The following is a 10,930-nucleotide window of genomic DNA, read 5'->3' on the forward strand; positions in this document are numbered from 1 at the left end:
CCTCAGGTCCCAGGGTGGGGAAAAACACCTATTTGGGAACAATGCTGGGAGTGTCAGACCACAGCAAGCCCCCTCAGGCATAAGGTTCCTCTGAAGAATGTAACAGACCCCACCTACTCCCTCTCAGATTTCCCCTCAGGAATTTTACAAAAGACCTAAGTGTGCCCACACACCACCCCTCATATGCCGGAAACCAGCCTATCAAGAATGGACAACCCAGCACCTAGAACCATCTAGCCAATAAGGGCAGAACCTGAGAAGGAACAAGGGGGAAGGGAGAGGGGAGGGCTGATCAGAACCTTGTAAAACGAGGACCCTTGCCTAGAGTCGTGGGTATTCAACCCTCGAATGTCCCCTCTCTGTAAAGAGAGCTTTCCTATTATTCTTCCTTTCTGATCTTATACTCTAATAAACTTTGCCCTGATGCTTATTTTGTGTCTACCTCTTCATTCTTTGAGGCAGCGAGACAACGAATCCCGAGTATTGTGGTAAAAAAAATCCTGCAACAAGAGAGTGGAGAGTAAGTGCACAGGGGACTGAGAAGGGGAGAAGGCTGGGGGTGCCTGGGTGACTCAACCCGTTAAGCATCCAGACTCTTGGTTTTGCCTCGGGTCATGATCTCATGTCCGTGGGGCCGAGCCCCACATTGGTCTCTGTGCTGACGGTGAGGAGCCTGCTTTGGATTCTCTCTCTCTCCCTTTCTCTCTCTGCCCCTCCACCACATGCGCGTGTTCTCTCTCTCAAAATAAATAAACATAAAAAAATAGATTACAAATGAAATACAGTAGGAATGGAACACTACAGCTGTTTTGATGGGTTTTCCACAGTAATACACAGCTGTGAAAAGCACTTTTACCTATTTGTCCAAGGATGGCCAAATCCAACCTCCAAATTGGACATTATATGAAAGGGAAGGAGGAGGAAAGACCGGGAGGAGGAGACTCATGAACTGGGTGGGTGGGGGGAGGGTGCCATTTGAAGAAGATATCTGGGAGAAGAGACCCACCTCATAAAATAAAATGTCTTGGGCTGTAAATACCTTCCACCCGCCCCCGTCTCCACATACTCTCTTTCACACACACACACACACACACACACACACACAAAACCACATGGAACAGACCAACCTGTCAACACTGGTTGATGGGGTGGATTTTCTTTGGTGGAATCAACAGTAGTGTTCAATCCTACTTCCCAGCTGGAGAGGAGCGAGAACAGAGGCTGCCATGAGAGAACAGGCACATTCATCCGCTCTGTTTTCCTAACTCTGTGAGGAAGCAGTACAAGTAATTAAAAGGCTGAAGGTATCTTTGTCTCCACCTCATTTTGCTCACATTATCTGTTGAGTTTCAAGACCCTGTGGATTCTGTCTCCACAGTCTCTCAGAAGTAGACCCCCTCCATCCTATTCCACGACTGGCTGCTTTCCCTGCACGACCTTCCCCATTTGCTGGCAGAACCCAATCTCTCCCACCCTTCAACGTGTGTCACACTTTACTGCACCTTCCCAGCTGAGCCCATTCTAACTTATATTTGAATGTTTTACAAAGCTGCTATATCCCTGAGAGTGGCAGCAGCTGGGAAAGAGGGGGGGCAACTTTCTCCTCAACTCTGCAGATGTGACAAGGCCTTATGCACAAAGTGTTTAGGAAATCTTGGTAAAAGCAAAGAGAGAAGAAGAAACGGCAGGAAAAGGGAACCAGAAGAAACTAGGAAGGGAAGGGAAGAGACTAGGAAGGGGAGGGGAGGGGAGGGGAGGAAAGGGAAAGGAAAAGACGGAAGTAGAAGAAATCCTCTAGCATTTTTAATTGGGTATATAATAGATCTGCAGTACAAGTATAATTCTGTTGACTTATTTTTTTCTTATTTTCGCAACCAGATCCTTATTTTACTTGGAATGGGTATCTTAGCTGTACCATCTAAGAACTTCAATCATATAGCATTTATACAGATTCAAATTCCAGTGTTTAGCCCCATATTTTTCTCTTACTCAAATACCTCTCCTATTTTATTTTTCTTTAGAGGCAATGTTCTGTATCCTTAAGATAATAGAAAAGTGGACTAAATAGTTTGGAGAGTATTCAAAATAATTTTATTTTACTGTGTACTTCATTTATCCTTCCTGAGTATCTGAGGGGGTTCAGTGGAGGCTAGCATATCATGCATTTCTAAGATAATGATTTTTCTCATTTCTGTGGCTCCGAAAAATCTGCCAAGACCCTCTGCAGCTGCTCTGGTTCTAGCCTGGAGTGCGACCATGGCCGGGTGCAAGGACAATGGCAATCTATTAATATCCCCCAGGCCAGCTGTTATCCCCACATGTGCAACGCCCAGGCACTGGGGAAGAAGACTCAATTTTGTCTGCAGCCTCCCCTTTTTAGGAAGGAATAAGCTTTGCTATCGGCTTTGGAAGAGCTTATAAAGAGTTAAGGAAATAAATTGTGTTTTATGCAATACATTTCTCACGCAAAGCACCAATGACGGACCCCTTTTATCTATCCTCATGTCTTAAGTAGATACAAAGAACAGGACTTCAGGCTCCGTAGGTTGTTGGTGAACCGATCTATGTGATTTCACTGGAGTCTGCAATGAAAATCAATCTGCCGTGAAAGTGCCCTGTAATTGGGTATAACGGACATAATGAATAGGTAAGACATAAACGCATTGAAGAACACATTGGCAAAGTAAGACAGAAGAGGGACCAGGGAATACATGTGAAAGGAATTCAGGACAACAAAGCTGGGTGATATTTTAATTTTTAAAAGTACTAATATAGTTGTCTAAGGAACCTGTTAAAAAGAAAATCACAGGCCCAAAATGGCACCACTTAGGCCCAGTCTAAACCAGGGCGTAATACCTAATTGCAGTTTCAACCTGCCCCTGAAACGTAGTCTTAACTAGTCACTCAGGAATTTTCTGATCAACACCAATGAGATAATCTGTCACATGGGTCCTCTCCATCCCCCAGAGGAAGATAGGGTAAGCCAACTAATAAGACCCCCTGTCCTTTCCCTTAAGGTAGCCTTACCTGGAAGGGTCTTTGTTTCATTTTTGCTAATAATGTTTTGCTCCTCTCTCCTTCCTATAAAAAATCTTGCATTTTGTACAACTCCTTAGAGCTCCCCTCTGCTTGCTAGATAGGATGCTGCCCAAACCATCAAATGCTTAATAAAGCCAATTAAATGTTCAAATTTGCTCAGTTGAAGTTTTGTTCTTTAACGAATCCCAATATAGCTTGAGAAGGTTCAGCTTACAAATAGGCCATACTCTTCATTTTCTCACTTTGAAGTTAGTGCCTTTATCCATAAATACTTGATCGTCTAAAATCAGAAAGGTGGCAGAAACCAGTTTTCTGTGTCAGATTTACTTCCAAGTCATATAATCTTATGTTGGGAAGAGACCTTGTAATCAATCCAGCCTCCTCCTGAGCCCTGGAGCCCCAGAATGGCTTCCAAAACATCTTGAGCAGATGAGCATTTAGGCTTAGCTTGAATTCTTTCTCATGACCCTGAGCTAAGCCCTCTGGAAGGCAGCCTTCTACATTATTGGACATTTTTAGTTCCCAGACAGTTCTCAGGTGAATATTTCACCTCTATAATTTCTATTCATGGATCATGGTTTTGTAATCTGGAGGATGCTAGTTTATAATTTGTAGAGAAGCCATTAGGTAGACAGAGTGACAATCTAAGATGTCCTAGGTCCAAAGAGCAGGGAATTTAAAAAGCTGAAATAAGGGACTGTTAAAAAATAAAACTCAAATGAGTAAATGTTAAGATCTAATTGGCTTTATTAAGTAACTCATGAATTGGGAAGCACCCCATTTAACAAGGAGAGGGGAGCTCCAAGGAGTTATACAAAATGGAAAGTTTTGATAAGAAAGAGGAACCGAAGTTATTAGCAAAAGAAAAGAAAGGATTACAGGCAAGGTCACCTTCTCTTGGGGGGGGGGGGTTGGGGTCTTATCATGCAGATGACCTCATCTTCCCTTGAATAGAGAGGGCCCCGGTGACAGATTACCTCATTAGTTCTGGGGGGAGGGGTGTGCGGATTTCAGACTGATTGGATTAAAATTTCACTCCTTGAAGAGTCTGAAATTGAAATTAAGTCTTGGTTTTCTGTCCGGGGGGCAAGTGACTCCACCTTGAGCCTGTCATTTTCTTTTTAATAATACATAATTTTACATCCAACAACATTCTTTTTTGGATCAAGATAAATAGCAAAACTCATTATTCTAACTTACCTGCGAGGCATAATCAAAGAGTCAGTATACATAGCTAAGATTTAAAGGTACGTCACCACTAAGTACAGTGCAATACTTTTTCTAACTAGACTCAACTGTCATCATTCAATTTCTCCTGTGGTTCTAATTTCGGTAACCTCCCCAGCCTGCGAGCAAGCAGGTTAAAGGCTTTGGGAGTAGGAGACATAGGGAAACAATTTTTCCAAGAATTCGTTCCCTGAAAATATTGGGGGATGGCATTTCTTTCTGTTATTTTTTAGCCCAATAAACTTGATGCTGCAATTGTCACTTATAATCAGAGGCCTGGGAAGACGTCTGCATTGTTCCAGGCTGGTGTGCAACTTCCGACCTTGCAAACAACACTCTGACACTACACCACTTCCTCTTAGTTCTGAGGTTAAAAGCAAGTGCTTGCCCTAGACAGTCTAGTTAAGATCTTATCTTCTCTTGTTTTTCTTTCTCTGATAGGCTACCCTGGTACTTCTCCTAGGCAGAATAGAAAAGTGCTTTGAGATCTGCTTTCCTTGAGGCTCCAACTGAAAGACCATCAGAAACCTGCCCTGCATTAGTCTCCTGGGGCCTGGGAGCCCCCACGGCGAGTGCATTCCTAACTTTCCTTGTCACGTCTGGTGGATAACTCACCATGTTCTCCACCTGCTTTGAGTTTGTTCACTTCAAGTAATTAGTTCTTTTGTTTTCCTCTCCCTAAACAAATTTTAAAACCGATATATTTTTAAATATAGATTAGTTCTCTCATAGGCTACCACTATACTAAATGCCCTTAGAACAACGATGGAGCTTATATTTCATTCACATGCTTCAAAGAATAGAGCAGAATTGAGGCCAGCAATGAACCATAGGAAGCAGTCCAGATACATTTTTTTTTAATCCAACTGGCAAAATTAAACGAGATTATGCTGGGAATCTGAGATATTTAGAGAACTGACAGAATAGAGAAATACCTATTCAAATGCAAAATAATTAATTCTTTTTCTCTTTTAAGGTCAGTGAAGGAAGGTTCTTGCAATTTTTACAACCATTAAAAGAAATCAAACTATGTATCACTGACGCTCATAAATACTTATCCAGTGTAAGCCTCAAAACAAGTGCCGGGGGCATTATCCTTCACATTTTTACAAGTAAGAAAATGGCTTTGGGGTACCTGGGTGACTCACTCCATTAAGTGTCTGACTCTTGATCTTGGCTCTGGTCATGATCTCAAGGTTTGTGAGTTTGAGCCCCACATGGGGCTCTGCACCGGTGGCATAGAGGCTGCTTGAGATTCTGTCTCTCCTTCTCTCTGTCCCTCCTCCTTGCGCACATACTCTCTCTCTCTCTCTCTCTCTCTCTCTCTCAAAATAAAGAAATGAAAGAAAGAAAGAAAGAAAGAAAGATAGCTTAGATAGGAATAGCTGAGACACGCCCATCATCCTAAGGGCCAGACTTGAAGAGTCTCCTGACTTCAGCACCCAGGCACGTCCAGTATAGCACAGCTATTCTGGGGATCTGTGAACATACTTTGGCCTGCTATTCCACATAAAAGAGACCGTTGCATTTGCTTTCTAAACAGTTCTCTCCAAAACGTCTTCATCCTACTAAGTCTTTAAATTTTTCAAATGGTTCTCCATGCATCCTTTGCAGGAGATTTCCAAAAATAAAGTCAAAGAGAGGATCTCTAAGATATGTTTTACCTTTAAAACTATTGATTCTATGCAATTTACACTTTAAAGGGCAGAGAAAAACAGAGACTTAACTACAGACACATTAGGGTATATGAGAGTCCTGCTTTGTGTAAGGCACAGGTTTTGTTGATGAGAGAGCATAAGGCAAGCTGAGAGCAAAGCACAAGCTGACAACGCCCCCTACCTCCCAGGTGTGACAAAGGAAAGGGAGAGAAAACCAATGGTTAACAGACAGGGATCACAGTCATGCAGGACGTGAGCTTCCATCAGTTTATAAATATCTTAGTAAGTTACAAGAAAAAGGCAATCTTATCAATAACCTAACTTCCAAAAACCTATAGACTCAGTTTCCTGGAGCCCCTAATACCAATCTCTCCTCCATAGTGATGTGGGAACAAAGGCAAGAAGGAAATGGTCGGTAAAATTAAATTTTCTTATAACCTGCAGCCTATTGACATACTCTAGGAAAATACAGAGTATATATAACATTTTTCCAGGAACCTCCTACTGTCTTAATGATAATGCTTTGCTAGAGGGAAAAACAACTTTAGCTTGCCAGTAGCTAAGCCTCCAATAATCTTAGTCTTTATCATATGGAAATCCCTTTAAGAAACTCCCTCTTGGGGGCGCCTGGGTGGCTCAGTCAGTTAAGTGTCCAACTTCAGCTCAGGTCATGATCTCAAAGCTTGTGAGTTGGAGCCCCGCATTGGGCTCTATGCTGACCGCTCAGAGGCTGGAGCCTGCTTCAGAGTCTCTGTCTCTCTCTCTCTTTGCCCCTCCCCTGCTCACGCCCTGTCTCTCTCTCTCTCTCTCTCTCTCTCTCTCTCTCAAAAATAAATAAACATTAAAAAAAAATTTTACAAGGGAATACAAGCAAAAATGAACTATTGGAACCTCACCAAGATAAAAAGCTTCTACACTGCAAAGGAAACAATCAACAAAACTAGAAGGCAACCAACAGAATGGGAAAAGATATTTGCAAATGACATATCAGATAAAGGGCTGGTATCCAAAATCTATGAAGAATTCACCAAACTCCACACCCAAAAAACAAATAATCCAGTAAAGAAATGGTTTGAAGACACGAATAGATATTTTCCCAAACATATCCAGTTGACCAACAGACAGACACATGAAATGATGCTCTTCATCAGGGAAATACAAATCAAAACCACACTGAGATGCCACCTCCCACCAGTCAGAGTGGCTAAAATGAACAAGTCAGGAGACTATAGATGCCGGCGAGGATGTGGAGAAACGGGAACCCTCTTGCACTGTTGGTGGGAATGCAAACTGGTACAGCCGCTCTGGAAAACAATGTGGAATTTCCTCAAAAAATTAAAAATAGAACTACCCTGTGACCCAGCAATAGCACTGCTAGGAATTTACCCAAGGGATACGAGAGTGCTGATGCATAGGAGCACTTGTACTCCAATGTTTATTATCAGTGCTTTCAACAATAGCCAAATTATGGAAAGAGCCTAAATGTCCATCAACTGACGAATGCATAAAGAAGATGTGGTTTATACATACAATGGAATACTACTAGGCAATGAGAAAGAATGAAATCCTGCCATTTGCAGCAACATAGATGGAACTAGAGGGTATTATGCTAAGTGAAATAAGTCAGTCAGAGAAAGACAGGTACCATATGTTTTCATTCATATGTGGATCTTGAGAAACTTAACAGAAGGCCATGGGGGAAGGAAAGGGGAAAAAAAGTTACAAACAGAGAGGGAGGGAGGCAAACCATAAGAGACTCTTGAATACAGAGAACAAACTGAGGGTTGATGGACGATGGGCAGGAAGGGAAAGTAGGTGATGAGCATTGAGGAGGGCACCTGTTGGGATGAGCACTGGGTGTTATATGGAAGCCAATTTGACAATAAATGATATTAAAAATAAAATAAAATAAAATTTTCAATAAAAGAAAAAAAAGAAACTTCCTCTTGACTTTATCTCCCCCAACTCCATAGTGTATAACCAGTCACTCTTCAACCCCGGTGCAGCTCTTTCTGCCCGCAGGTCCTGTCCCCGTGCTTTGATAAAATCACCTTTTTTGCACCAAAGACGTCTTCAAGAATTTTTTCTTGGCCATCAGCTCCAAACCCCCAACACTCTAAAACCTCATCATTGTTAAAAAAACAAAAACAAAAAACAAAAGCAACAATGACAACAAAACCTACAAGCTCGGAATGACGTGACTCAGCCCCAGCCTCCAAACTTGGTCTTAACACCTAACCTAACTGCAGTTTCAACTTGCCCCAGAAATTTAGTCTTAACTGGTCACTCAGGAATTTTCTGCTTAGTGCTAATGAAGTAATCTGCCCCGTGGGCCCTCTCCATCCCCACCCCCCAAAAGCAAGATGAGGTCATCTGCATAACAAGACCCCCCACTATTGCCCCCGAGGGAAAGCAACCTCGCAAAAACAATCCTTTTCTTTTGCTAATAACTTCCTTGCCCCACCCTCCCATCTATAAATACCTCCCGTGTTGGACAACTCCTGGGAGCTCCTCTTTGCTTCCTAGGTGGGATGGTGCCCATTTCGTGAATTGCCTAATAAAGCCAATTAAGAGCTTCAAGTCTTCTCTGTTGAATTGTATTTCAATAGTCTCCTCCTTGGACAAATATTAAAACGACCCAGAAATTACTGGGAATGGGAGGAGAGAAAAGAATACAACTAATAAAATGACCTAGAAATTTAAAAAACAAAACCAAAAATCTGTGAGTGTCTCACACTCAGATCATTTAATTAGCCTGGCAAAGAGCTCCCCAATTAAAAGTTTTTCTTCAACTTCCTAAAGAGAACTTCAAAGTTCCCCAGGTAATTCTAAAGTGTAGCCGGGACTGAGGGCAACTGATTTGGGGTGCATTGGGGGTGTCTGTGGGGAATTTGGGGAATGGAAGCTGGGCAGAAGACAGCTCAATAACTTTCTCTTCTTGAGAATCCACACTTCTGCTTGTGCAAAGAGATTGTGGGAATAAACTCTACAAGAGGCATCCATTGGCATGAGATTAGGTCCGGGAGTTAGAAGAGTAAGAGTGGATTATGTCCAGAGCTGGAACAGAGCTTTTAACTGAGAACAACCAGGAAATACCGAGAAACCCATGATCAAAACTTTGTTTCCTCAAGGCGCTCAATAAATATTAATTAAATTTCATTGTAACTGAATCGAAATCATCTTAATGGAAAATCATTTAATGGCTTGAATTAAATTGTGTACTTATCACTGTATCCATTTAATCCTGGACCTTGTCTCAAGGATTTAGAAATATTAAGCCTGAGGATCACTGTTCCCTCTTTTTTGCCACTTTGCATTATCTTTCCAGAAGCATAATGAATGGAAAGGCACCCTCTTAGCAAATTCCACACCTTATTTTCACTCCTCATTTAAATGTTACCCTGACCCCATTCAATGAAAAATAACTTTGAGATCTCATAAAATTACCTGATATCCACAAATACAGTGGATAGCTCTTAAGTGTCCTAGGATGATGGTCCCATGACCATGGGGGAAAGGATATTTTAATGAAGCATTTTCACTGAACTTTGGAATCTAATAGCACATTAAGAGTTATTCTAGTTCCTTTTGAAAAATTGTAAAATGTTTTCCATTCTGATTTAAATATTTCTTTTCTTTAACACTTTTTTTTAATATTTATTTATTTTGAGGAGACAGAGTGCAAGCAGGGGAGGGGCAGAGAGAGAGGGAAACACAGAATCCGAAGCAGGCCCCAGGCGCTGAGCTCCTGGCTGTCAGCACAGAGCCTGACGCAGGGCTGGAACCCACAAAGGGTGGGATCATGACCTGGGCCGAAGTCAGACTCTTAACCGACTGAGCCACCCGGAGGCACCCCTAAATATTTCTTTTCAAGACAGAATGGAGTCAAATATGGATACTTTGTGAGATATAATTAATTGAGATATAAATAATTAATTAAGGAGACTTACTTGAAAATCAAACATGACCTTCCTGAAATATCCTTCCTTGGTGATTGTCCAATCAGCACTTAGAGATTGGTAGCTGTCAGGGTGCCTGGGTGGCTCAGTTGGTTGAGCATCCGACTTGGGCTCAGGTCATGATCTCGCAGTTCACGAGTTCGAGCCTTGCATAAAGCTCTGTGCTGACAGCTTAGAGCCTGGAGCCTGCTTCGGATTCTGTGTGTGTCTCTCTCTGCCCCTCCTCTGCTCATGCTCTGTCTCTCTCTCTCTCTCTCAAAACTAAATAAAAACATTAGAAAAAAAAAAAAGATTGGTAGCTGTAGCTCCAGCATCAGATATGTTTTTGTCACCAGCTGAATCCCAAGACCTGACCTTTACTGCTCATCTGCTTGTACCCACCAACCTTTGTCCCACATTTGTCCTTAAGCTCTTCTTTCCAGGTTATCTTTTAACTAAGGCAAAGATCCTAGAAGCAGAGCATCCCCTGATGGAAACCGAAACTACCCCTCAAGCAATAATGACTACCCAGATGAAGAGCTCTGATGACGCAGACCACCTAGACCAGTTTGAGCTTAATCCGTGACTCACCTGCACAGATGGACCATGGAGTGGCCCACAGAGTGACCAGTAGTTACCTTTACCTCATAATAGTAAATTCTCCGCCCACAGAGGAGCACAGGCCTCGTTTATATGACATAGCAATGTATGTATAGGTGTGTTTCCTTAAGGCACAGGCATGACCTTGTGCCCACCTCGACATATGATGGCTAGGCTCCCCTATCTAAATATTCATTCTAACCCTAAATGAAAGAGATCCAGGCACTCTTGCTTGGGTAGTTATGGCTTTGGAAGTTATTGCCTGTGACCTCTTTTATTTGCTGCAAATAGTTTCCTTTGTGCAACAACTCCACTGGTGGAGTTTCTATCTGTGACTCACCCGGGAGTGAACTCACGTTCGTTTGGTTGCACTTTCACCAGAAGCCTTCATCGACAAGTAGCAAGACAGGGCAGAATTAAATAGAGCGTCCTTATCATCTTTAAGTGGAATAAGATGGCATAAGATAT

The 10,930-nt window shown here is 42.2% G+C and overlaps 1 long non-coding RNA gene across 1 annotated transcript; it reads right to left on the bottom strand.

Moving 5' to 3' along the window:
• Window positions 1-125: 125 nt before the first annotated feature.
• On the bottom strand, window positions 126-10,438 carry LOC113598466 (uncharacterized). Its single transcript, XR_003419096.2, has 4 exons — window positions 9,875-10,438; window positions 2,486-2,615; window positions 1,128-1,267; window positions 126-500 (listed from the first exon to the last, which is right to left on the bottom strand). It is a non-coding gene; the product is annotated as an uncharacterized LOC113598466 (long non-coding RNA).
• Window positions 10,439-10,930: the final 492 nt, after the last annotated feature.

Source organism: Acinonyx jubatus, chromosome B2 (genome assembly GCF_027475565.1).
Source record: "Acinonyx jubatus isolate Ajub_Pintada_27869175 chromosome B2, VMU_Ajub_asm_v1.0, whole genome shotgun sequence".
In the NCBI taxonomy this organism is placed as follows: Eukaryota; Metazoa; Chordata; class Mammalia; order Carnivora; family Felidae; genus Acinonyx; species Acinonyx jubatus.